The sequence below is a fragment of the Fundulus heteroclitus genome, chromosome 4 (genome assembly GCF_011125445.2).
Source record: "Fundulus heteroclitus isolate FHET01 chromosome 4, MU-UCD_Fhet_4.1, whole genome shotgun sequence".
In the NCBI taxonomy this organism is placed as follows: domain Eukaryota; kingdom Metazoa; phylum Chordata; class Actinopteri; order Cyprinodontiformes; family Fundulidae; genus Fundulus; species Fundulus heteroclitus.
Genome location: NC_046364.1, coordinates 13,751,389 through 13,778,897, shown reverse-complemented (window position 1 = coordinate 13,778,897; position 27,509 = coordinate 13,751,389). Strand labels below are relative to the sequence as shown.

The 27,509-nt window shown below is 39.4% G+C and overlaps 1 long non-coding RNA gene across 5 annotated transcripts in view; it reads right to left on the bottom strand.

The window, feature by feature from the left end:
- The window catches only part of LOC110369275, a 92,461-nt gene that overhangs the window by 10,034 nt on the left and 54,918 nt on the right, over window positions 1–27,509 (bottom strand). For 3 of the 5 annotated variants that reach the window (XR_004930873.1, XR_002428875.2, XR_004930875.1), the window contains 3 exons: window positions 22,845–22,994; window positions 22,032–22,317; window positions 1,291–1,373 (listed from right to left, as the gene is read on the bottom strand). This is a non-coding gene — a long non-coding RNA (uncharacterized LOC110369275). Of the gene's footprint in view, window positions 1–1,290; window positions 1,374–22,031; window positions 22,335–22,844; window positions 22,995–23,157; window positions 23,230–27,509 lie in introns of those variants that run through there. The other 2 variants (XR_004930874.1, XR_004930872.1) reach the window with 2 other exon arrangements.

The following is a 27,509-nucleotide window of genomic DNA, read 5'->3' as shown; positions in this document are numbered from 1 at the left end:
ATCTGTAAGAATTTCCTTTAGGATAATGCAGAATAGATGTTGCTTTGGTCCCAAACAGGCAATGTCAGAGATCAGGACTCAACTAGACCAAATGACGCTAAAACCTGCACAGCATGATAGAAACATATTATTATAGTCCCAGACTTAATTATGTTTGACAGCCTACAGTTATCTAGAAAAAAAACAATCCAAAACATTACCAGAATAACGACTGGCCAGTGAAATGAGGACATAGAAAAAGCAGGGAATGATTTTATTTTCAGCAGGATGGATTATTTATAATTTGTCAGATCTATGCAGAAAATTATCAGACACCTGAAGCAAATCTAAAATAACTGAATAACTCCCTGTTTCTAAAAGAATTTGTATTAAACCCACATAATTTTTCTCTAAGGCACAAAATGGTGCTGGACCTTAAAACGTCTCAGTTGCTTGGTAAGCATGAACCATGTAGACGTCTGAGGTTATCACTGAGCTGTTTGTTCAGCATCTCCTGGACCAAAAGAAGACACGAGGAGGCAGCATTCAGTTTCTATGGTCTTAAGCTCTGTAGCTGTTTTTTGATTTCTAGTGATGTGCAGAAACTGTTAGCTTTTTTCAAATCACCACTGAAAACATTGTTTTCATCATGACCTTCCCCATAAAGCTCAACGATTATTTCATCAGTCCATTTTTATCATGTCTTGGCTATTTACGAGCTTTGCATTTTTTTGTCAAATTATCTCTCTGTTTATGTTTTACTTAAATGCTTTCATTTTTATGTAAGGTATTTATTTACTGAATGTACTTTATTTTTAAATTATAATCCTTTATTCTCAGAGGGGTAAATAAAAAAAAGAAGGGATACGCGTCTGTTATTATCGGTTTTGTCGTGCAAAAACCATCCTGACAGGAAGTAGCTTCGTTGGACTACCAGTCACTGAGCCTGTGTTTTTCTGCAAACCTGAGACGGCAGGACACCAGACGGGAGGGACAAGACAGGAGGAGACAGAACAGCCGCGCACTAACGTCTCCTCGCTCTGAGTCTCGGCGCACTAAAATATTGAGTAGCTTTTGTTTTGCCTAGTTAAACATGCACTGATGTGACACAAACTGTGAACAAAGCCATTTCACACGCACGGGAATCCTCTTTTTGTATAATTTATGATGCAGCAACGAGTACAGCGATGCCTTACAGTTTGTTCTCAACATGAAACAGCTAGAAAATACCTGCTTTGAAAACATTTACCTCGGCAAATGCAGCAAAGAAGAAAATTTCCTAATGACTGAATGAGTTAAAACAAAAATTACCAGCTTTATCTCACTGAGATGGTTGTCTTCTTCAGAGTAAAAGAGGACTTTGTTGTTTGGCTGGCTTCTCTGTGACATCCTCTCTGCAAACAAAGAATTGATTAGATGAGATAAAAAAAGATGACTCAAAAGAAATTTATAACTTTTATTTTCTGCATCTGTAGCAGGTTTTCTTGCTGAGGAGAGACAACATAGGCATAATCTGAAACTCATTTAGATGCAAGTTCAGATGTTTTCCCAACATATAGGTCAGCCTTTGGTTCCCACTGGACTGTTGACCAGCTCCAAAATGTGGTTTAACCTCATTTAGACCGAAACCTACTTAAGACACCCCCTCTTGAAGATGGGAAGTTAAAAAAAAAAATCTAAAAAACTTTAAGCTATCCACAAAAAAGCATTGTTTCTAACACCGGAAACTTCTCAACCAATGCATAAATATTAAACCATAAAAAACCTGTCTGGCTTTTACTGTAAATCAATTCTCAAAAATGTAAAAATAAAAACATAGCAAAAGATGTGAATGGAGAAGGTACAGAGCTTCAAAATGTTTTTTTTTTTTTTATGAAAAGGCATTATGAGAACAATAAATATTGTGATATGATTACACTGGCTCCCTGTATCTCAGATAATTGACTTTAACGTGCTTCTGTTAGTCTACAAAGCATTAAATGGATTAGCACCTAAATCCATAACAGACTTGTTATCAGTGTATCAACCCTGCAGACCGCTCACATCTTCTGTTTCAAGCCTACCCTGCATACCCAGATAGATAGATAGATAGATAGATAGATAGATAGATAGATAGATAGATAGATAGATAGATAGATAGATAGATAGATAGATAGATAGATAGATAGATAGATAGATAGATAGATAGATAGATAGATAGATAGACTTGGACTACATGTGCTAAAAATATTAAATACAATACAATTAAAATAAAAACTACCAACATAAATAAACATATTACACATATTACACATTACACCACAGTTATAGTTAAACTGTTGTATAAAACATAATTAATATTTGCTTTTAGTTTCCATTTTGTTTAAATTTTCCTACATTTTATTCCAACAGTTTTTTTTGTCTTACTTACGGTACTTTATTCTCTTTCTATTTTCCTATATTTTAATCATGCAAAGCATTCTGCATTGTCCTTGTACTGAAATGTGCTATACAAATAAACCTGCCTCGCCTTGATATAACACAGTTATTGATATTAGTTTAATAGTGACAGTTTCATATAAATAAATAAATATATATATATATATATATATATATATATATATATATATATATATATATATATATATATAGTTATTTGCTGCCAGCGACTGTGGCTACAGTATCCCCACAGTTGAAGTAAGCTTGTTTCACCTCAAGTGAAGACGGAGAGAATAAGTCTGTGACAGCCTCCAGCCTAAAGAACTAAATCTATCTACTTGACTATCTAAACCCCAAAGACACTGAGACAGGGATTCAGAAAACACACAGTGATCATCCTGTAGCATGAAATACTATTCAGAGAGGCCCAAACAATCTCTCTCAGTCGTGAGCATGAATTATACATCTCTCCGGAGATTTGCTCTCTCTGCTTTCCCCCTTTTGTTCCCTTTGTCTTAAACTCTTAATAATATTTCAGCTGTGTTTTTTTTTCCTCGTGATAAATCAACAGCAGAGAGTTAAATTAGTGAAAGTTAACACAGTCGCTGGGTAGGGAAGGTTTGAAACAATCTGCTTCAAAGACTGATGGGTAGGACTAAGTATGGCAACTGAGCAATGCCACTTTTCCCCCCCTTTCTCATTAATACCTTTGTGGCGACGTGTACTAAATCAGGTTTTTCTATTTGTGTGCCTGCATGTGTGAGCGCACGCTTCTTTTTCTGGTTTCTATTAAATTAATTCATCTAGAACAGACATCACCTGGAATAATCTATAAGACCTTCAGGGTGAACTGCTCCAAGTCACTCCCGATGAATAAATTATTTCGCATTCAACGCGAAGAACTAAATTTCTGCTGACATTCAACAAACACGCTTTCACGGGATGTGGAGGTATGCCTCAGCAAACCGACCTGCCGAGCGTGTATTCGGGCTGCGTTTATGCGAGCGGCCGCTGCTGTGTGTGAGTCCGGCTCAGATAAAACAAACCCTGCCTACAACAGCCCAGGGACACTCCAACCATAATTGTGCCGGGTGGCATTTTAGAAACACTCACACAACAGGGGTCAATTTCTCTTCAGGTCACCGAGAATGACATCATCAAACCACCATTAACTCTGCAAACAATCCTAGTCCTGCTACAGCTGTACTGACATTGGATTCCTTCAAAACAAACAGCCGTTCCGAGGCTTTGCCCTCAATCTAAAACCATAACCTCAGAGTGAATAACAGAGGAATCTCCAATCTGGGGTGGGATGGAGTGGAGGTGAGGACGGGAGAACTGAAAATGACAAGGCAAACAAATTCTTCAGAACCACTTCCCCCCTCTCACCTCCACACTTTCCTCCTCGATAAAAAAAAAAAAAAAAAAAGACATTCAGTTTTTTCTTTCCTCAGCTTGAATCTCAACGGATACAAAGAAGAATATAACATACAGAGCAAAGATTGATTCTTTACCGGTAAGTTGATATTTTTTTTCTTTTTCTTCATGATTGTCTCATATGATTATGCCGGATTTTCCTCACCTTGAGTTGACCTATTAGAAACCTCTTTGCTGCAACACGTAGGCCTGACTGTGGCCTGGCATGCACGGCAGGCCAAGGTGTGCCGTTTGACATACAGGCATCAGGAAAGTGTCCAGAGGCAGGGCACTGTTTTTCTGTAATAATAGCTTGAACTCCTGCTGTTAAATAATTAATGCGCCCTATCCAACACAAAGTGGATGGCACGCAGACAGCATCTCCATCTTACCCGCTATAGTTCCCACTGATAGGCACAATGCACACCATGCCGCTTGTGTTTCCTTGCTTTTATGTGGCCTAGCGCTGCCTCGCTCTTGTTTCGACCTAAAGAGGACCGAAGCATATTTACAGGCTAGTGTAAAGGGTAAATGATTTCAATTTGCCCTTAAATACTATACAAGAAGCTGTCACACGTATAGTGTGGGTTGTCATCCCGAGGAGAGACCATTTTTGTTGTTGTCTCTGCATTAAAATGACTTTAAGTATAGATAATATTGACAGGCCCTGTTAGGACGGACATGTTTTGTGATATAACCTTTGCTGAGGCCAAAAAGTTAATGAAAAGGGCAAACAATTGATCCTAATGGGCGAACCGACTGTTAACGATTCATCGAGTCCGTGTTGTTTTTCTGTCCTGTTTTTACAAGAAACAATCTTATTTGGCACTGAGGTGCAATAATAGCACAGAAGCGTATTGGAGGTTATGGCAGGAGCAGTCACATGATCAATACCGTCCCGATCCTCCTGTCTTTGCCCCCCCCCCTTCCACCACTCTTCTTCCTTTCTCTCCTCACCACCTTTCCTCCCAATCAATTACCTTCCCCAAGTAAATAGATCTGTCCCCATGCTCGCTGCTCCCAGCTGGAACCTGATATTCCTCCTCCTCCTCCTTATTGCCCCAGCCAAGTCACAGAGCGACACCAGATATCTGACAGAACACTACTGCTAACTCTCCTCCAGAATGTATTGAACTGCAAAGGCTAAAAAAAGCCCAATGACATCATCTTTGTGTTCTTCAGTATTCTGTTTACTTTACTCTGACCTCTGAAAAAGCTACAGACGTGCATCCTTATGCATGACGAAAAGACTAGAGAAAAAACAAAAACTTTTTTGAACTCGTAAATTGTTGACCATGTTTTTTCTTAGGAAAAAAAAATACAGTGACATTGCCCCCAAACAGGTGTAAAAATGAGATCAGAAAATAAACTTTAAATAATCAGACTACAGGTTTTTCTAATTTTCATGTTAAAAAAAAGCAGAGAAACAGAATCTGGACATCTTGTGTTTTTTTCTTTTCTTTGTAATCATAGCTAGGCATGGGGATCTATTAGATTCTCACAATTAGATAATCTTGATTTAAAACACGCTGTCATAAGGGTATCTCCAAAAATAAATAAATACATAAATAAATAATGAAAACAAAAATAACCAACCAAATGAAAACTAATGTTTATTTTATTTAAAATGGAAAATCAGCAATCATTTTTACTAGTGCTAAAACAATATACAGATTATTTCAGTTACTATATATTTATAATATTTCTTTATTATTGTTTTTTCATTAACAGGCTAAATCAAAAATAACAAATGAACATCAGCTAAATGTAGTAGTTTTCAGGTAAACCTGCTAATTTACAGAATATAGCTTTTTGTGTATTTAATAGAGGTCCTAATTGTAAGAAATCCTTGTATATCTTTGCTAAGAAATTAAAGCTAAAACAAAACATGAAAACCTTTAAGCTTTATCCATTCCACTAATATTTCCTGGAAAATCTAAATACTTGGCTGCTTCAGAGGTGAACAGTAGAGGGCATTCAGATTCACCAACTTCTACTCTGATATTTAGACCAGCCGCTGGGCAGTCAGTCTGTCCACAAAAGGCTGCAGTTGTGATCTGTTTATTTATTTATGGAAATCTGTCTTCTTTTCTAAGATTAACATGTGATGACTAAACATAGGCCCATCCGCACTGCCGTTGTAGTTTTTAAACCATATACAGTTGTAAGTACATATAGTGGTAACCAGATTTTTTTACATACACTGTAAAAACCTTTTTTGTTTTCACTGTGTGACATTAAATCAGACAAAACGTTATATGATCTAAGCCAGTTAGGATTACAAACACCGACTAAATGCCAAAAATGATGGAAGAGATTTTTTTAAATAGATTTTTGGATTTCTTTCCTGATTTTTCCTTATGCACATTTCAGTATCATTTGGTAGAATTTTTACACTGATTGACTTAGGTCAGATATTTTGCTTTTCCCCCCTCAGTTTTCTCATGGTAGTTTGCAATTTGGCCCACCCCTGCTGACAGAACTGGTGCAACTGAGGCAGATTTGTGGCTTGCCTTGATTACACATCCTTTCAGCTCTCCAGGTAACTTCCTGTGGGATTGAGATCAGAGCTTTGTGATGGCCACTCCAGAACATTGACTTTGTTTTCCCAAAACTGTTCTTTCGACACAATACCATTCATTTTTGTGAAGTTCACTGAAAATGACCTCAACAACAGGATGCTGCCACTCCCGTACTTCACTGTTTGGTTTAATTTCTCGGGCTTGCAAGCCTCCCCAGTTTTCCTCCAAATGTCATGATTGTCATTATGGCCAAGGACTTCAGTTTTAGTTTAATCAGACCACATAACATGTCTCCAAAACTCAAGGTCTTGGTTCTTGAGAGAACTTACAAACTTGGATCTGTTTTGTTAATGTTGCTCAGGGAGAAATGGCTTCTTCCTCTCTGACTGGCATTTCAGTCCATGTCAGCACATAACCTATTTAACGGTGGATAATGACAGTTTCTTGCTAGCCTCAGCAAGTATCTGTCAAATTTTTTGTTCCTTTTTTTCCTGGGGATGATAACCAAAATTTGCACCAAGACTGCTCATCTTGGAGACAAAGAACCAGTTTCCTTGTTGAACTATATGATATTGGACATTACAATGACATTTATACCTGCATATAATTGCTTGCGATGATGAACATGGTACTCTCAGGAAACTGGGAATTGTACCCCAGGATGGACCAGAGTTGTGGAGGGTGAAAATGATCTTCCTCATATCTCAGTTGATTTCTTTAGTTTCCCTCCATGTAAAGCAGCAGCTGTAAATTCATTTTATTTAGCTTGAAAAGCCAATTCAATCTCATCTGGGCTTTCTTAATTTGATTAAAGTAGTAGTGGGTAAACCTTTTGTCACATGGGCCAAAATCGGCAAGTCAGAGGTACTCTAGGGTAAAAAAAACAACAATTCTTTTAAAATCTTAAGTCGCAAAAATTATACTGAGAATGTTTTCACCTGGTCTACAGTAAACTAAGCATGCAATATTTTAATTAAAAAAAATTAAGCAGTCAGAAACAGATATGTAAATTATTGTAGATAAAAAACAAAATAAAAAGGTTTTTGTATGTTTGTCTTATTAAAAGAAAGGCTTCCAGTTTGTAAAATTTTGGGCTTGACTGAATAAAATAGAAATAAATTCACTCTATTCTCGGCAATGAGAACAAGATTTAGGTTACTGTGCCTTTGAAAATGCTTGCTCTATTTAACCAAGTTTAATAAGTTGATAAAAAAGCTGATTTGGGTGCACTGAGGTCTGCTTTTGAGTAAATATCAGTGGACAGAAAAGGTCCTAGTTACTGTGAAAGTAAAGAAGATATGAAAGGAAAAGTTATTAAAAGACAAATCATTTGTGTTGCACCTAAAAGGTTTCATTGTAAAATGATTTTAATTCACCTGTTATAATTTTGTACTAATTAAAGATATAATTCCATCTGGGTTTAAGCACCTGTACTGACGGGCCACATTTTAATCATTCTTGAATTACAGTTGGGGTTCCAGGGGCCGCAAATGGCCCCCGAGCCACACTTTGGACACCCCTTGCTTAAAAGCATAATAATCTTTGTACAAACATGTTTGCAAACTTCTGATTTTGAAGAAAGTAATAAAAGATTTCCTGAAAAAAAAACTGTCATCATTCAGACATTTTGCCAACAAAAATCATTATGGTAATACTAATTCATTTAAAACAGGAAGGGTTTATTCTTATTTAATATGTAGCGAGAAAGTTATGTCTATATAAGTATATAAGTTATGTCTTTTTACAGATTATATGAAAAAGGCTGATTTATAAGATGCTAAGAGTTGGAGTGTTTAGATAAAACAATTTCATAAATCCACACGGAGCTGTTTTGCAAATGAAAATACTCCAGACGAAGCCCATCCCCCATCATCCTGCTTATTCAATGTACAAGGTGTGTACAACAGGAATCCCCAGGAGTTCTTCAAAATGAAATTGTTCATTCCACGAGCACCCCAGCCAGAAAGAGTGGAGATGCAGGCAGAGCCAATCTATATCTCCTGTGACCCTCAGCAACATGTCGTTATACTTGCTAATCAGATTTAGAGACAACAAGTGAAAAGGATGGCCTCTCCGGGCCGTTTGCTTTCACAAATGGATCTGCTTAATATGAGAGATTAATAGACTACTATCTCATCTTCCCTGTGATGGAAGCTATGATCTGGTTACTGGGAAACATGATGGATGTTGAGGTAGAGGTGCACGTTAACTCTTTCAAAGCAGAAGGCGTCTTGGCCTCGCACAATTTTGTTTGTCAAAAGGCAATGCAGAGCTGCAATAATGATGATGTCTGCAGGGCTGTTGAGTTATTAGCATCAATGTGTGAAATTGATTTTTTTCAGCTCTCAGATGTGTCAAATTACAATATGAACTAATTCTGTAAGGTTGCTGGGAAGTAATTATGCCTGCCTTGGGTGTTTTGTGTGATATGCTTGCCTAAGTTGAGGGTATTCAGTCAGCATCTTTTTTTAAGGTGTTTTTTTTTGTGTGCAGAGATCAATACTAGAAATCTCTATTATTTTTAAATTCAAATCTGTTAAAGGGAAAGTTTAGATTTTCTGAATTGGGGATCTGTAAGGGTATGAGAAGGGATTATCTGTAGACAGCGGTCAGAATTGCCTCAGTTTATAGAAACAGAAAGTAGCTCTGACTGGAAAGACAAGTTAATGGCTTTGTAGTAAAAACAAATAAACAACAAAAAAGTTATAGAAGTTTGCATGAAAATGATTAAATTGATACTCATCTGTTACTTTTGCTTCAGATAGTCACGCTGCTAAGTCAAGCTTAACACTTTTTAATTTTCAGTATATGTTTAACAAGAAATGCTTTTCTGAAAGGACCAATAAAACATGCTGGTGAAGATTCTCAGTCATCCAGGTCATGGTCATTCCAAAAAAGTAAACAAAAACAAAACAACTGGACTGTTTTTTAGACGTTTGAAGACGTATCCTTCCTATCCAGAAAGCTTTCTCATTCAAAATGTCTAGCGTAGTGTGGAGTTGCAAGCTTTATAGGACTGCCCAACAAAGGCCTTGTAATGGCTTCAATTTGCATTTTATCTAAGCCTGTTTTTTTTTTTTTATTGACTTTTTTGGAATGACCAATAGGACAGTGCAGACTTCAATCTATATAAAGACCCACTTCAATGCAAATAACTGTCTAATGGAAAAAGTGACAAAAATGGAAAAAAATTCAAATTCCAAAGTAAGTGCAGTTGTTTCTTCTTGCGGTTCCTCCCATCTCTTCCTCCACACAGGAGAGGGACTAACAATAAAAACTTTACAGAGAAGCTTTACATTGATCACAGATTCTCAGAAACTTCTCTACTTTTAGCACATTTTGTTGAGAGTAAAATCACAGATGCCTTCAGATGGGTTGTTGTTTATTAAAAACTGCTACAGTGAAAAATGTTTGTAAATCTTATTTAGGAAATCTACTTGTAAATCTGAATAGGTATAAACAATATGATCAAAAACATATTTTTTTTTTTACTAATCTAATAAAAAGATGTAATTTATAGTGCCTTTTTTAGTTTCACTACTGATGTGTTTATATCATCAAGGTTAACCTTGACGATTATGGCTTACAGCTCATGAAAACCCATTTTCACATTCCGAAAATTAAAAACATTACGTAAGATAAAGAAAAATAAAAAATTACAGAATTGTCACCCTATGCGACCAATATTGAGACGGGGCTCTGTTTGCATGGACTACTGCTTTGAGACAGTCCACCTGTGGCTCTGCGAAAGAACTGAGGAAACTCAGGCTGCTTTGATGGAGACATTCAGGTCACCTGGTCTGTTGGGTATGGTGTCTATCATCATCCTCTTCACAATACCTCACAGATTGACTATGGGTTTCAGGTGAGATGAGTTTGTTGGCCAATCCAACACAGTAACACTATGGTCACTGGACCAGATTCTGGTACCTTTAGCAGTGTGGGCAGGTGCAAAGTCTTGCTGAAAAATACAATCAAGCTTGCTAGCAGAGAGAAACCTCTAAAATATCCAGGTAAACAGCTGCAAATCATCACTGACTGTGGAGACGCCACACTGGACCTCAGTCTGTTTGGATTATGTGCCTCTCAACTCCTCCGTCAGGCTTTTGGACCTTTACTTTAATTTTACTGTAGACCACTGAGCAACAGTCCAGTCTTTTTACTTCTTCGGCCAGGTAAGACGCTTGTGACGTTGTCTCTAGTTCAGGAGTGTCTTCATACAAGGAAAGCAAAGGCTTTAGCCCATGCAATGAATACCTCTGTAGGTGTGGTGGCTCCTCCAATCACAGTCCCACAAGTTATGACTATCTTGCAAACTCTTTAATGGTCTTTGCTGCACATCCCTTCTCTGTAACTTGTGCACTGTTTCTGCCATACTTTAATCTTCCACTTAACTTTCCATTATAACAGCTAGACTCTGTAATAACGACCCATTTTTGTCTTAATGTCCTTGTAGAGCAGATGACTCTCTGTTGGACATCTTTCATGTGAGAAATTTGCTCCGTGATTGCGTATGCTATCAAATGCCCATAACATAGCACATCTGTATTAAAAATGCTCTTTTAGAATTGGTCTTATGCAATATTAAAATGTTCTGAGAAACAGAATTTTGGGGTTTTATTACCTACTATAAACCAGGATTTAAAGCAATACCTGCTTGAAATATATCACTTTGCATGTAATGAATCTATGTCACTTTTTGAATTAACATTCAGAAAACAAATTAAATCAAACACAGAGAAAACATATTCGAATAGCCCACAACAGCTACAACTGAGAGTTATACTTATCTCTACTGTCATTTAAATGACATGTTGTTATTTAGATTTGCATCATCAAATGCGTATGTGGATGAGATGTAGTTGCAATGCTTCAGAAAAAAGGCGCAGAAACAAAAGTGCAACACGAAATTAGCAGAATTGCAACAAAACTAATCCTAAAAAAGTAGAAAAGAAAATGTGTATGTAAAAAAAAGGATAAGTTACACTGTCAAAAACACAACAAATTGGAAACACCCTATATTGCGGAAACAACCACTGATATGAAATGGAATAAAAAAAACAACAACAAAACAAACAAAATAGTAGGAAAGTAAATAGGCCAACACTGAGGCTTGAGGCGCAACACCGTGATTACATTTAAGAAAGAGAAAAAAGCTTCCAGTTACACGCACATTATCTTGTTTTAGCTATACATCCCTGAGTGTTTTTCTTCCTGGATGTTGCTCAATTTGTGTGGAAATCGCACAGAAAAACTGTCAACCCAAATTGGGCCTGTTTAGCTGCTGCAGAGCCATAACGGCTGATGCCTAGAAGGCAAACTAATTATCAGGTACTTAACAGTCCGAACCTGTGATGCATGCTCTGCAGATGAATTGGATGCACATAACCACTTCCTTCATTCGCTTTTCTCTATCACATCTTTTCCCTTATTTCTCTCTCTTCTTCTTACTACTATTATTATTCTTTATTATTATTCTTTATCTCTCTATGAGTCTTCCTTTTTATTGCTTTTCCAATGAGACACTCCTCTGTCCCTCCCCTGTTCTCTGAGGGAACCAGCTGGGAAACTGGCCTTGGGATACAAGCTGGAAGCGTGCAACCATATGTTCGATATTTTCAAAGAAGGTGTTTTTTTTTGTGCGTCTTTGAAAGGAAAACAAGGGGAGGAGTGAGTGCTGGCTGAACTGCACTACAGCGTCATAGTTAAGTAGGACATTTATCTGGTAGTGGTTTGTCTTCCCCTGTTGCGCCTGGATATGAGCGACACTGAGAATTTCACAAGCGCACACATACGCTGCAAAACGCACAGGCAGACTGCTGAGAGCGACTGGTTAGAGACACTGACACAGTGGCTCGTTAGACGGTTTCTACTTGGATCGAGGCCAAATATCTGCAGGTCACAACTCACTGACGTAACAGGCAATGTAAATCACTGACGTGTGGAGGTGCTGAAAAAAAAAACACTTGACTGTTTCATCATCATTTACTCTACTTAGGTCATGTTTTGCTTATAATGGTAAAGAAACCATATAGTGTTGGCGCTCCTGTGATGTGATGAATGTTTGCTTCATGTCCACAGCAGGGTTGGAGTTAGATTGTACAGCACAGCGTGATAAGCTGCTTTTAAATTGCAGTGAAGTAGTGTTTCTTCGATTCTACTATGATTTCAAGCATCTGACTCTCCAACACCGTTATTTGTTGACAGATTAACTTTACTGTTGTCTTCAAGAGGGCTGTGCAGTTCCCTGCAGACACTACCGGACTAAACTAGAACTTTAGCTTCAGCTTTGGTACTCTCCTCCTTTTCCGCCGCACCTAATTAAACTTTTGTCAAATGAGAAGGGTGATAGCTTCAGAATATTTGTGTTTTTGCTGGTTTGAGATAGAGGGGACGAACAAAATCCCACTTTATTACAAATGCAAACTACAAAGAGGAGAATTTGCTTAAAAGGAGCTATAAGTAAGATATTTACTGTAAAATCAACTTAAATCATTCTCATGTGTCACCTGAGATGGAGGTAACATTCCCTATAAACAATAGGTCCTCTCCATCAACAAGGTCTTAGTCACGTTTTTTTCCTTTCAAACCTAGAGGTACGGTCCAGGAACGACTTCTGTTCAGAGTGTAGCTCGTGTTTACTTCCTGGTTCCAGGGTTAAGTGAGATAAGTGGACCAGAAATAGAAGAGAAAACAACATCATATATCTGTCCTGTGGAAGTAAAAATTCACACTGCAAAAACTGATCTAAAAATAAGTAAAATGTTCTTAAAATTAGTGTTTTTGTCCTAGATTTGAGCAGGTAAATAAGATTATCTGCCAATAGAATGAGTATTTTGACCCCTAAAATAAGATAATTAGATATACTGCACTTGAAACAAGATGATGGAGATGAGTTGTTCCTATTTTAAGTGCAAAAATCTTATTCGATTGGCAGATTATCTTATTTACCTGCTCAAATCAAGGAAAAATACACACATTTTAAGAAGATTTTACTTATTTTTAGTTCCGTTTTTGCAGTGCAGTGGCGTTTCACAGCAACAACGCACCGTTGAGTAAATGGCTGGTCTCAGTGAAAGACATTGTGGATGTGTTGTTAGGACTTTTCCTTTAAACTACTCACGGTCTACTCATGATCACCAAAGCACATACAGCACTGAACCATAAAACCAAATTCTCATTTTAAACTTTAATCTCTTGAGGTTTATCCTACTTTTGAAAGGCTAGGTCAGTTGTGACTGGTACATTGATTGTTGAAAAAAAAAGCAAACTGCAATATTGATTTTTGTTTACTTGCTCTGCATATCTATAGCAATTTTCTTTTACCTTTTACAAATTTAAATGCCCAGAAATCTCTCTAATTAACTGAGGGAATCTAGACCACATTCCTTTTAATAGCTGAGCAAATGACTCTAGAAGTAGCTACCCATCTGTGATGACTACAATACCCAATGACAGAATGACCAGTAAGGAAATATGTTATAAAGCATGACAAACATTGTCTACATGGTAGCAGAGAAAGATGGAAGTTTTATGGTGAAAACTATCCTGTATGGGTGTGATTGTGAGATCATCCGAAAGCTGCTTGAGGTGCTGCTAGATATTTTTTTTTTTAAGAAAACCAGAACAAAATGTAAAATAAATTTCAATATGCAATATAAAGTTGCACATCGAGATGAACTGAAGCAGTCTTGCTGTAGTGACCGATAGTCAAATATGATGTCCACAACAGTCTTGAGCATCAGAAAGATTTAAAGCTCCTCTGGTGTGAATTTGGCTTTTTTAAAAATTATTATTGAAGTGTCTTCCAGAATAATGTCCGTGCTGCTGTTTGCCAGCTGAGGCTTGTTAGGGTTTAAGGTGGACGTTGAGCTAGTTGGTGTAAATCTGTCACACATTAACATTTTCTGAAGTCGCCTTAGGATTGGCCCCAAAGGAATAACGCTTGTTAGGTGTTCCAGAAATATGGCCGAATTGAAGAAATGTTTTTGCAAATTAATTCCATTACCATTGATTGAACAATTGTAAATCTGAGACTAAATATGTTTGTTTTTTGTCTTATGAGTCAACACACAAGTTGGTCTTTGTGGAGATCGTGTCATCTTACAGATGAAGGCAGAAAAGCAGGAAACGCCAACGTGCTCACGCCTTCTTTCTACTGCTGTTCATCACCAAGCAATAACTGGTTGGAAAACTGGAATATTTTGGTGAATATCAGGACATGCCATGTGGTCCTTTGTCACTCCGTCCATACATTTACGTGCACATGCCTTTTCCCCCTAAGGGTAAGAGCGAAGGTCCAGCCTCCATTTCTCATTAACCCACCGGCTGGATAAATCAAAGAGCAGGGCAGACAGGAGACCCTCAGCCTTGGCCATTCAGATAACAAGAACACCCTACACCATTCATAGCCCACAGCCCAGTGATATATGGATCTGTAGAGGCTAATAGCAAAGTATTGACAGGGAAATGGTGTGCTTATCCTGCTCCTGCATGCTGGGGAGAGGTCCCCAAAGCAGATGGGATACACATCAGGGAGAGGGAAAGGGAAGGAGGAGGGTGAGTGGATGAGATAGAACTGTACTGGGACAAATTAGGTCCTTTATTGCTTTATTTCAGCTAATTTGTTCCTTAGTTTGAGTACAGAAAATAGTTTCCCCTTGTTTATGTGAACGTGTAGTGACTGATCATTCCTGCAAACGAGCTTTTGACGTCTGCATCACTAGGTGCTGAAGTGACGTCTGGCAGCAGATAGTTCGTGAACATTTGTTTCCGCTTTAGGGCACACAAACACCCCAAATATGGCCTTTCGCTCATGTTTAACTGCTTTCACCAACCTCTCATCCTATGCCAAAGGCAGTGGTGAGCACAGTCGCACCGATACGAAGACAGATAATCGAGGCGCTGGCTTTTTGTTTATCGCATTATCGTTCACGGCATGTTTAAAAATTGTTTGTGGACCGGTTAACGTAAATTTTATTTAGTTTCGATAACTATAAGTGCGATAACTTTCACTACAAGATATTCATCCGCCGTTTACGCCACTGTCCAGGCTTTCATCCACACATACTTCTCTAAGCAGTAGCAGTCACAGCTCCACAATGCAACAATGCTAATAGCTGTGCTGTTTTCTTCTTATCGTTCGTCTTCTTGCTATGATGCTGTCGGCTCACATTGCTCAAATATAGAGATGCCGGTATCCAAATTATTGTTTCTTTTAACAGTGCACCGCTGTGTGACTCTACTCTCTATAATTAGTGTAACCAAGCTTTCTGAGTTTGCTACCAGCACCGCATGACGTGGAAGGCGAAGGACATGGAGCTGGGCTTTTGTCACTGCATGGCTAAGCGAGACCCTTTGTTTTTCCCAACACTTCCATACAAAACATGGAAAGGCTTCCTGCCTGGCTGCCCATACGGCAATCCTCGAAGGACATTGAACCACACACTAGGAAAAACTTGTTTCTACACTGCAGCAATAGAACCGCTGCAGTGTAGGCATGCTTTAATGCTTTAGGTGAGTTTTGGTGTAAAATTCCTGCAATTCTGGTTTTGCTTTTCGTTTCTGTCACCCAGTTCATCACCTAAACTGAGGGGCTTCTGGACATCCAAAACCCCTCCCCTCCCCCCATTTTACTGATACTGAATCTTTGCTGTTATTGTAACCAGTACAATAAACAGTAAGGTGTAAGCCTTTCCAGTGGAAATAAAAACAAACAAACAAAAAAGAAACAGCAAAGAAATAGAAAATATACAGGATTTACAAAAGAACAAGGTGAATAAATAGAGTACATTACAACATCACATATACGAAAAAGAGAACATTAAGAACTAAATCAGTGGAGTTTCCCAGTGGCAGTGGATATTCTGCAATAACTGTGTAGATTACACATTTCCAGATATTGCACTTACTTCAGAGTGGCATATGACATGGCACTTCTATTTAAATGGCATTTACAGCTCTGACTGCAGTTGGATAGAAACTGTTTCTCAGCCTGTTTTTTTTCTCACTTTGCTGGCCCTGTATGTGTTCGCCTGTTTGACGGCAGTGGCTCAAACAGAGAGTGGCCAGGGTGGGATGAGTCCTTCAGGATGTCGTTGGCTCTTCTGAGACGCTAAGAGCCATGGAAGTCCTCCAGCGTAGTTAGTGGGGACCCAATGATCTTCTCTGTCATTTTGGTTACCCTCTGGAGTTTATTTCTGTTTGCCAACTTTGGCAAATCATGTACAGAGGCAGTGAGGTTGCTCTGCATGGTTGAGCAGTGAAAAGACACAAGCAGTGTTGATGTCCTTTTTCCTGAGGATTCTCAGAAACTGGAGTATTTGCTGATCAGTTCCTGTCCCAGGTCAGTTTCATCTGTGGACTCCCAGGAAGCGGAAGTCCCTGACCCTTTCTCCACAGGTCCCACCAGTGAGAATGGGCTGAATGTCCATTTTGGTACTCCTGAAGTCTATGATAAGATCCTTGATTTTGGACGTGTTTAGAAGCAGGTTATTTTCACAGCACTAAACCTTTAAGCCATTCAACCTCATCCCGGTTAGCTGATTCATCTCCCTCAGTGATACATCTTACCACTGTGGTGTCATCTGCATACTTCTACATATACTAAACTCCTGAAAGGCAAAAAAAAAAAGGATGATAAAAGGTAAACCTTAAATCATCCAAGATAATAATATCAACATTTTAATTCCTTTTCAAAGCCCTTCCCAAGCTGCCGTTGTGGTCTGTAGAATTAGGTTTAGCATCTTTACCTCATCTTATTTTTTTCTTTCTTTTTACTTCAAAAAAAGTAGAAAACATACTTCAGTGTGTTTGGCTACATTAGTTGTTAACTCCTGGAAGGTTGTGAATTCGAATCCCTGCCTGAGGTCTGTCTGCATGTTGTTTGCGTGTTCTCCCAGTGCATGCGTAGGTTCTCTCTGGGTACTCCGGCTTCCTCCCACAGACCAGAAACATGACTGTTAGATTAATTGGTTACTCTAAACAGCCCTTAGGTGTGAGGGTATTTGTGCATGGTTGTTTGTTGTGTGTGTGTGTCTCTGTGTTGCCTTGTGATGGACTGGTGACCTGTCCAGGGTGTAAACTTCCTCTTTCCTATTGACCAATGGAGTTAGGAACCAGCCCCCTTGTGACCCTACACGGATAAGCTGTTAAAGACAATATAGATGGATGGATGGTTCAATTGTTCAATGTTTTCAATTTTACTCAATTAAATTGTAGTCATGTAAAAAACAACAACAACTTTACTATGGGAATGTATAGAATGTGGTTGCTTCTTTAAATTTGTGACACAGATGGTTCAATAGAGACAAAATAGTTCATCCTTTAGTTATTTTTATTGATAATTATGACACATATTCATTTATTATTTAGTACTTTAGGCAAAAAGTATTTATTTAAGAAAATTACTTATTATTATTATTTAGTAAAATTACTTTAGATCAGTGAAGTTTATGGAAGCTATGATTTACTAAGGTATATTTTTTTTTATTGTCTGGGAGCCACTCATAAGAGTAGAATGGGCATGTTGCACAATATTACAATGCATCAGAACATTTACGATTAATTGGAATAAAAGTTAGCAACTTATTGTTACAAATGTTGTGCATACATGTTTGTGCTCCCTTCACAGAGGCATAGTGCATTCTTTATGCCAGCACACAGAGCTACAAAACACACAGGTTAGAACAAATAATACGTTTCTCTAATAGGAGCCAATAGATCACAATATATCCCTCCTCCCAGTGGTGGAGTCTTTAATGCTGGAGTCAGTAGGTTATCGCTGTGGGCGCCGCACCTCCTTCCCTTGTGTGCCAGCTTTATCAAGTACAAGCAATTCTTCTTGTGACGTGGTTGTGGATGCAGGAGATGGGCCCTAATGGTCACACTTCATCACCAACCTCAGAGAGGATATAGAGAGAAACTTACAGCTTCTGATGTCAGATGAAGATACGAGCAATGTGATGTTATTAGACCACTAGGCATAATTTGGTTAAAGCCTGGCTTAAAACCACACCTGGAGTAGTTTAGGGTTATCATCCGATTGCAAACAGCCTAAAATGCCGTATTCTACAAACAGGAACTTGCAGAGATATTAACTCCTGTACATCGTTTTTTTTTTGGGGGGGTATTTTGTCTCATTACTATCAAAACCTCGATGTTTTTTATTGGTGATTTTATTCTACAGACAGACACAAAGTAAGCAAAGTGAAATGGAAGAAAAATTATACACAATGTTATGCTTTTTTACTTTTTAAATGATAACCCGAAAAGGATATTTAGCATTTTGTATTCCATCCCCTTAAATCTGACGCCCCCAGATGAAATCCAGCTGAAGCAACTGCATTCAGAAGTCATACAATTACTATCCACCTCTGTGTAATCTAATCTCAGTACAAGTCCAGCTGTTCTCTCAACGCCACGGGGGTTTGTTAGCAAACACTGGTGAACAAAGAGTATCATGAAGACCAAGGAACGCAGCAGAAAGGTCCGGGGTAATGTTGTGGATTAAATTATTGTAACGCAGCATGACACAAGCAGTAAACCTGCCAAGACACAGCTGCCCATCTAAACTGAGCTAAGAGTCTACAGCCCGGTGAGACCACAGCTCAGGTGGGAGAGTCTATTGACAAGTCCAATACTACTCGTCCATCCATCGTCTATACTTGCTTATCTGTGCAGGGTCATGGTGGGGCTGGTGCCTATCTCCGGCAGTCATTGAGCGAGAGCTGGGGTGGAGCCTGGACGGGTCACCAGTCGATCACGGCCAATACTACTCATGCACTCCATACACCAGACCTTTTGTGAAGAGCGGCAGGATAAAGTTACTGTTAAGAAGAATTATAAGAAGTCCTGTCGACAATTGCCGCAAGTCATACTGGCAACACTCTGGCGATCTTGTGACATGAGACCACGATGGGACTTTTTGACCTAAAATGCAAAATGCTATATGTAGTCAAAAGCTAACACTGCACTTTACTCAGAACACTCAATCCCCGTGGTAAAGCAAAGTGGTGCTGGTGGTATCATGTTGTAGGAATAACTTTCTTTTGCAGAGAAAGGGAAGTTGATGGGAAGATAAATGCAGGGCAATCCAAGACGAAAACCTGTTAGAGACTGGGGCCTCAGCAAACTGACAAACCTACAACAAAATGGTTTTGATCAAAGCAAACTGGTGTGTTAAAACGGCCTAGTCAAAGTTAAGGCCTAAATTCAGTTGAGAATCAGTGGGGATGCTTTTAAAGATATGTTTACAGATGCTTGATGGCTAAAGTATAAGCAAAAACGTTGATCTCTAGATGTTCTAAACTGGCAAAAACATAACCCAATAGACCTGCAGCTGCAATGGTACTGAAAGGTGGCGCTGCCAAGTACTTCCTTAGGGGAAGTGAATGCAAGGGCATGCCACACTTTTCAGATACTGATTTGCTTAAAAGTGTTGAAAGCCATGTTTCTTTTGGCCTTCAGTTCACCATTATGCAATTCTTAACTGCATTAAAAATTAAATAAATAACTAAATATAATAATAAGCTACAGTTACATACTCATCCGGGATAACCAAAGAGATTTCAGCCTTTGCTGTTGTCAGTTTCGTACCAAAGTGTAATGGGACAAAGCCACACACCTTCATAGCATTCTGCATGTCCCTACAGCACTTAAGGAGGGGCACAAATAACCAAATATACATCTGGACGTCAAGTACTGTACCGAGGCCTGTCCATGCTCATGATTACCCACTTGACATCTTTATAGTTTCATGGCAGAGATCCTCTCCACCAGAAGTAGGCACAGGCAAAAAGCAAGTGTGCCAAAGCGGCTCTGCAGTGGTGGTGTGGGACATCGGAGTTTTGTGTTGAAATAATTAGCCTGCTTAGCTGCCATCTGGTCTCTCGTTGCTGCTGTGTGGCATGGGTTATACTACAGAGAGACATGCAGCAGATGCTCATGTGTGGCTCTGCCCAGCCTGGCACAGACCTGGATTCAGCTAAGCCCCGGTAAATTGTGAGCGAAAACGACAACAGGGAACACAGAGGAGGCTGGTTTGAGCATAGCTTTAAAGCCTTCAAATCAATAACAATAATTTCTCCAAATGAAAAGTAAACTTTCCAAAGTCAGCAACATTACATTGTGTGAAACTGCATCCTAACAAGGACTGAATCTGAGATCCGTCCATTTCGTCTGACATAAAACCCGAGGCGAACGATCAGCACCCTTATCTGTGAAACACAGGGTGTGTTTAATTGCTGCCCGTTTCCCCTTTGCAGCTTCAAACCTAAAGAGGTATAAACATTTTTTGAGCAGTTCAGTAGGCCAGTAACTTGATAAGGCCCCTGGATTTACTCGATGAGCTTAGAAAGTTCCTGAGCAAGCAGCAGGCATGTGGTTGTTGTTCCCAGAGGGCAGGGAAACCGTATCTGCCCTGGAGGAGCATCCTCTTTGGTAAGCACTTCTTATCCAGGCCATCACTGCAGGCCGATAGCAGGAGGGTAATATCCAGTAACTGCAGCTTTATGTGCGATCCAATACTCGGATCAATCTCTAGGACAAGGAGGATTGCCATTAACCCCTGAGATTTCTCTCACTTTATTGTAGATCTTTTCTTTCCAAGATACTAAAGCAGAATTAAAGAAATCACAATCAAGAAGGAGAAAGAAAGTATATATTTAAGCTTTAAGATTCAGTATAATTGAAATGTTTTTAATCACATAGATAAATACAAGTTATCGTAAGAGATTTCATGGCGTTTCATGGAGTATATCTAATTATGAATACACTCCAGCGTGTCCCCTTGTAGGTGCGAGCGAGTGTGCGTTCTTTTTGCACCGGGAGGTGAAATGACACGCAGACTCATCTTTCTGTGTCGCCTCGTCTGTGTTAGCATTCAGGCATGCGTCTGAGAGCGTGTACGTGTAGAGAAAGCCAGAGAGCTCTCGGCAGAGGAGGTGTGAACAGGGAAAGAGACTGTGACTTTGTTTCAAACTCTGGATACGTTGGGGAGTATTGTCCAACGCACTCTTCCATGTGACTGAGAGAAAGAAGAAGCTAGACTGAAGCCAAGACTCTGTGCTCTGACAGAACATTTCTACCGCTTGAGCTGAATATAAATGGATGTCACTGAAATCCGTTGATGGAGAGATGACGTTAATAAAAGAGCATCGAATTTTCAAACTTTAAATGTGGACAGATGAAAAAAAAAATATTTTTTTGGTTCTCCAGTTCATTCAAAACTGATTCAAGATGTTTGTGCAATGAGATAAATAATATCTTTTGGTGGCAATGAATTACATGGTCTAAATTCCCATTTTACTTTCTTATGAGGAACTACTGTAAATCTTGATAAATCGAACAAGACAAAAACAGAAAACAAAATAGATTTTAACTTTTTTTCTTGTGTCATATACTTTATCTCCAAATATATGCCATAATTAATAATTGGACATAAACTGTCCCAGTGAGAAACAAGAAATCATTCACCTTAAGAGTATTATATAGAGAGAGACAATGATACAACTATTTCTGTTGATTTTTCTTTCTTGTTTAAGGAAACTGACAGAATTATTTTTTGTCCAAGAGACAAAACCTAAGACATTTTTGATTAAACAAATATAAACCAACAGAGAAGTTGAACGCTGCAAAGTATATTCCCAAATTTTAAGCAGATCAGGGCTTCCTAAAAGTGTGACAAGTCGCTCTTACCTTGACTGTTTCCCTCTAATAGGCAGGTCAGGACCCTGGAGCTCGATCGCAGCAGCAGAACAAGAGGGGCTGAGCACACCACCTCTCTCCACAGCAAATGTCAGAGGCCACCAGGCAGCCGGCTGCTCCCGCCTGCATCGCGCTCCAGCAGCGTCGGTGCTGGACAGCCGTCGGTCTGGCTGGCGGCCGGTCAGCCGGCCTCGGCGGAGACGAGGCGGACAGGCGCACGGGGAGAGGAGCTGAGCCGGACTGGGCTCTGCTGGAAGGCTTTTTCGCCTCTCCTTCCCTGAATGAAAGCAATCCCTAAGAGTGAATGGGTAATGAGAGACTGGCTCCTGAGATTTTAGCTTTCTTAATCATGTTCATAATTAATTCAAGAACATTGATAATTTCATTACATTCTTTTTGTCTTATCAATAAATGATGTGCCTGCACTTTTGGTCTTGTGTATACGGGGAGAGAGGGAGGAAGAGAGGGAGTGAGGGACAAGAGGAGTAATACTGCACTAAAAGCACAGGAGATGGAAAATGATACAAACAGGGATGTGGTAATTATAATCTTTGACCAAGCCACTGGAAGCACAATATGAAGTCAAGTGGGTACAAATAATTAATAAGGCCTCCTGGAGTGTGTGAGTGTGTGTGTGTGTGTTAAGAGTCTGTGGTGGGGAAGCAGGGGGCGAGTGACAAAAGTCCCCGTTAAACGACCCTTGGAGTGTGTTTTTTTTTTTTTTTTTTTAACAATTAAAAAACACATATTAAACTTAAGTCTCTAATAGACCATGAGTTATACACTCGCCTTTAATATCCTCACCTTTAAGCAGGGGTAGATGCTGGAGGATGGCTGTCTCATACTGCCCTTCCGATCCAATAAGAGGTTTCAGGTTTCAGGGGCATTATTGCACTGATGCAGTTTTCAAAAAGGCCACTCTCCTCCTGCGTCTCCTCCCTCTTCACCTGCCCCCTGTTAGGTCACAAGAAGAAGAAGAAGAAGGGGAAAAAAAGAGAAAAAGAAAGAAATCAATCTTCTGTGTAGCACATATACTTTCCATTTATCTAGCAGCAAGAATAATGAGGTAATATGCATTTTTAATAGTCAATCCCCAGAATATGAAATAACCCTTCACCTCTGTGCGTGCTATGAGACAGTCCTTTATCAGTTGAACTTTCTGTTTAAAGATGATCTGAAAATAGACTAAAGGGAGGAGGGGAGGGGGTGGGGATGTAATGGATATCCCGGGTTCCTAAAAATGGCTGTGACGATGATTGAGAGTGAGGAAGATTCTGACTCACAGTCTTCTCATTTGCTCTCAAACACGACAAGTAGATGGATGGCTGCGAGCTGCGTAATCTGACAGTGAGAGATTGACAATGCTGCAGACGATCTAATCCTACACCTGAAGACTGTAGCGGAATTTGGTGGCGTATTGTGATCAGTCTGAGGCAAAGCATGTATTTAAAACAACACTGATGTGCTCCTTTTGTGCTCAGGGGAGTTTTCAATCTACAATGCAGTTTTCATTAGTAACCGAAAAACTCTTTGCAGGTTTTTTTTCCTTAATTTGTGACATAATTACAAAATTGCAGGAAATTTGAATCATTTGACTAAAAAGCAGCACTGCTGCATCACTGCAAGGCTACGCAATTTGTCTTTTTCTAATGGATTTCCAGCTGGTGACACGCTACAGTGTAGATTCATAAAGCTATATGAGGCATTAGAGATTCAAGTACTTTATGTCCTATTTATTCCTTATGTGCCACGGGCCCCCTGTCTTGAGATATGACCAGCTCAGCGTGAGAAACCTTTAATAAAATAAAAAAGTAAAAAAAGAAAAAAACGGGGAAAATAGAGATTTACAACGGGCCATTTTGACAGTAGATTTGATATAAGGTGTTCATAACAAGTTTTGCATTTTGTTCCAGGTCCCCTTACACACATTTTAATCATTTTTATGTGATCTATGTATGCCGCACTCATCCTCTCTCTGTCACCCAAGCCCTCCAATGTGTCTTTCTTAAACAGATTGCTACAATACGTGTAATGATGGTCCTTCCCAGCTGTGCTGCAGAAGAGGGGAAGGGAGCAGCAGGCTCTAGTATTACCATAATACCCGCTCCCTCCCTCTGCCGTCCCAAGGGTCCGTATGTGGCAGCACTGGGACGCGGGGTAACTCCGCTAACTGCTGTGGAGGGGACTCAACTGGCTGCTGGTCCTGCAGGCTTTGTGAATTTCTGTGAGCATGTGGGGCTGTGTGTGTGTGTTTGTGCGCAAATCCGTGTGTGAATGTGACAGGGCTGAACCTGCCTGTGGGCGATGTAATAAAAGCGCCACGCTCTGCTGGTGGTGATGGTGGCATTGCTGCTGTAGCTGCAGAGGAGGGGATAAATATGAAGCGAGGCCCTGCATCAAGGAGGAGTCGGCCCCTCAAGTCACGGCTTGACTTACATCCTAATAATTAGGCTCCTTTCCAATAAAACAGGGATTTGTAGCCATGCATCTCTTTTACTTCTGTTTGCTATTCTGCAGGAAAAATGCAAGATTCTGCTGCAGGATCTGGGTGAAGCAGCAGCCTTTGATAGGATTTAAATTTAGCAGCGCCCGGACGACAGCAGCAGCGTTTGGCCAATTTGTTTCTGTTGTACGTTCAAGAACGTGCATCAGCACCTGGTACAGTTTTGCTTTTATGGGTCATGTTTCATTTTCCTCTAGTTTGACATATTTCCTTCATTAAAACTTCAATGAAGCAAAGATTGTTTTCCACAAAAACACATTCACACCCACTGTCTCTGAATAGTTGCCAATCAATAGATGGGCCATGGAGATCGCCATTACACGTTATCCTAAACCTTCCGATGTCTAATTTTTACGTGCGGTTCTCAAGATTAGGTTTCTCAGCGCTATCGGTCATTTGAATGTAGCCCCAATTTCATCTGACTTCATAACTTGTTATTTTAAACAATCTTTAGTGGCAGGTTTAAATTTCTGATTTTTGAGACTTCAAAAACGAATACCAGGATAAATCATTCACTATTTTTTTTAACATCTTCATTCAGATAAATAATTAAATTTATTGAATGGTAATATTTATATTTTAGGGGTGGAGGGATTATCTTGAAAAACGGGTGCACTAACCTGATGGCATAAATGCTGAACTAAAGTTTTGCTGAACAACTTTCTGATTCTATTTAGTCTTCTTGGGTACATGACTCAATTTTAGTCTGATTGATCTGAAATAGAGTTCTGTTGTCCTAGCAGGATTTCCAAAAGGTTTTTCTCATTTGCATCCATTAGCTGCAGCCTTAGTTTCCAGTGACGCAAAAATAAATAAATAAATAAATAAAAGTATCCCATTGCACAAAGATATCAGTTGAGAGGAAAGAACAACAGTGGCATTGCAAAAACTAGACAATACTCCAAAATTGTTGAAAAACGGAAACAGCAAACTGGTCGGGTTGGCTGCCAAGAGCCTGACAGTAGCACTGAAAGAGGGGCAGGGATTACTGGCTCGCAGTGGTTGTTTTCTGCACGTGACAACAGTTTCCTGGATTCTCAATAAGTCTGGACTAAGCAGTAGGGTTAAAAGACAGAAGCCTTTTTACTCCGAATAAAACACCCAGGCCTCATTAAAGTCCCTTAAAATCCTGTGGATTGATGTGTTATGATGAAACCAAAGTAGAACTTTTGGTCACAGTTCAAAAAATTACACACACGAATGCCCAAAATGAGCCTCATCAAACCCACAGTGAAATATGTTGGTGGCAGCATTATGCTGTGGTATTATTGTATTATCAGAGGGAACAATTGTTAAGGCCAGTCAGTTTTGACTGGAACCCTTTACTATAAGTGTCAACCACAAAACTGAAGTTAAAAGGTAATTTCTATTCGGCATCACAAAGAGTTTGAGCGTGAATCCAATTCAGCAAATGTCTGTCTTCATCAGAAGAAAACTAAAGGGTCTATATCATGCAAAATCAACTTTTTTTGAGCTTTTAACAATGTTATAATGCTATTCCTTTATCAAAATCTTGGCAAAATGGCATTTTGCTTGATTCATGCATGTGTCAAGAAGTCTGAGCCGCAGCCCAACCTTGTCCTAGAAACGAGCAGCAAAGACCGGTCCATGTGTTGGCTCTTTTAACACCTAATCTGCACAAGGACAACAACTGCTCTTTTTTTTTTTAGATATACATTATGTCTACCTTGTGAAAATATGTTTTCAGCTGCGATAGGGTCTGTGACTTTGTTAATCCTTCCTAAAGTATACTCCGTAGTGCCAAAGGCAATATTTCATCAGATATTCCCTAAGTTGACTTTGGAAGGCTCAATAAAGCATGATATGCAACCTTTAAAGTTAAAGAATGGCTAAGCGGCTAAAAGTTCAGCTGTAAATCTGACAAAAACATGTGGGGTATCCTGGAGAGGGCTGTAGATTTAGGGGATTTTTGCAAGGCAGCGAGGGCGAATATGACCAAAGCCAAGATGTGGAATGATGAGAGGCTCTTTCCAAAGATCACTGAATGATAAAACTGAGTCAAAGGGTATTTCAGCTACGTATCATGGTATGCACACCAGTTTGTGGAGTTTTTCTTTTCACATTTTCCCTCAGACAGATTAGTTCCTTAATCCGTCGAACTGTACAGAATATATGTCACATTAAAGGAGGGAAAAACTTTGGGAATTGCATATTAAACATTCAAACAGGAGGGACGGATGCACGTTTGAGAGCCACTGCACTATTTTGTTTTAACCCCGACTTCCTTAGATGTCAGCTGATGTTTTGTTTCTGCCAATCTGAAAATCCCCAAAAGTCAAACTGAGCAGGAGATTCAGAGTACCAGACACAAAGAGGCAGGTGGGGGCTGTGTGTGTGCGGGAGAGAGAGAGAGAGAGAGAGAGAGAGAAGGGCTGTGCAGGATGGTGGTCCAGGCAGGGGGTATCAGGCTAATTAAAGCAAGCATTTGTCAGAGATTAAGCTTTAAACAGAAAAGGTCATCTGAGCACAAGAGCGCACTGTTTCGCTGCTGTGCTCTAAGGGCAGTCTAAACCTTTCCAAGCTAAATGGTAAAGATGCTATTTGAAGGGGGAGGGGGCTGAGATCCTGACCAGCGACAAGACTGACACTCGGGTCATTGGTTCTTTACTGTCCATTACACATGCTGGTCAAATCTGGCAATCGGTGTCATTTAGGGATGAAAAATAAGCACCGGGACAAGATCAATAGATGCAGCCGTCTGTACCTGCTGTGATTAATTGACTGTCTCCAATTAATGACTGGCCTGTTGCAAAGCAATGCAATCTCAGTAGGACAACGGTTATTTCCTCCATATCAGCCTGAATTTGTTTATTTTTGCTCAGGGATCATTGCAATAATTTCATTTATCAGTTCAGGCAGCATCTTTTTGGTTTACCAGGGTAAACTGGAAAGTCTTTTTGATGGTATCTTGTATTTTAGGTGCTCCTTGAAGTCATTTGCGGTAC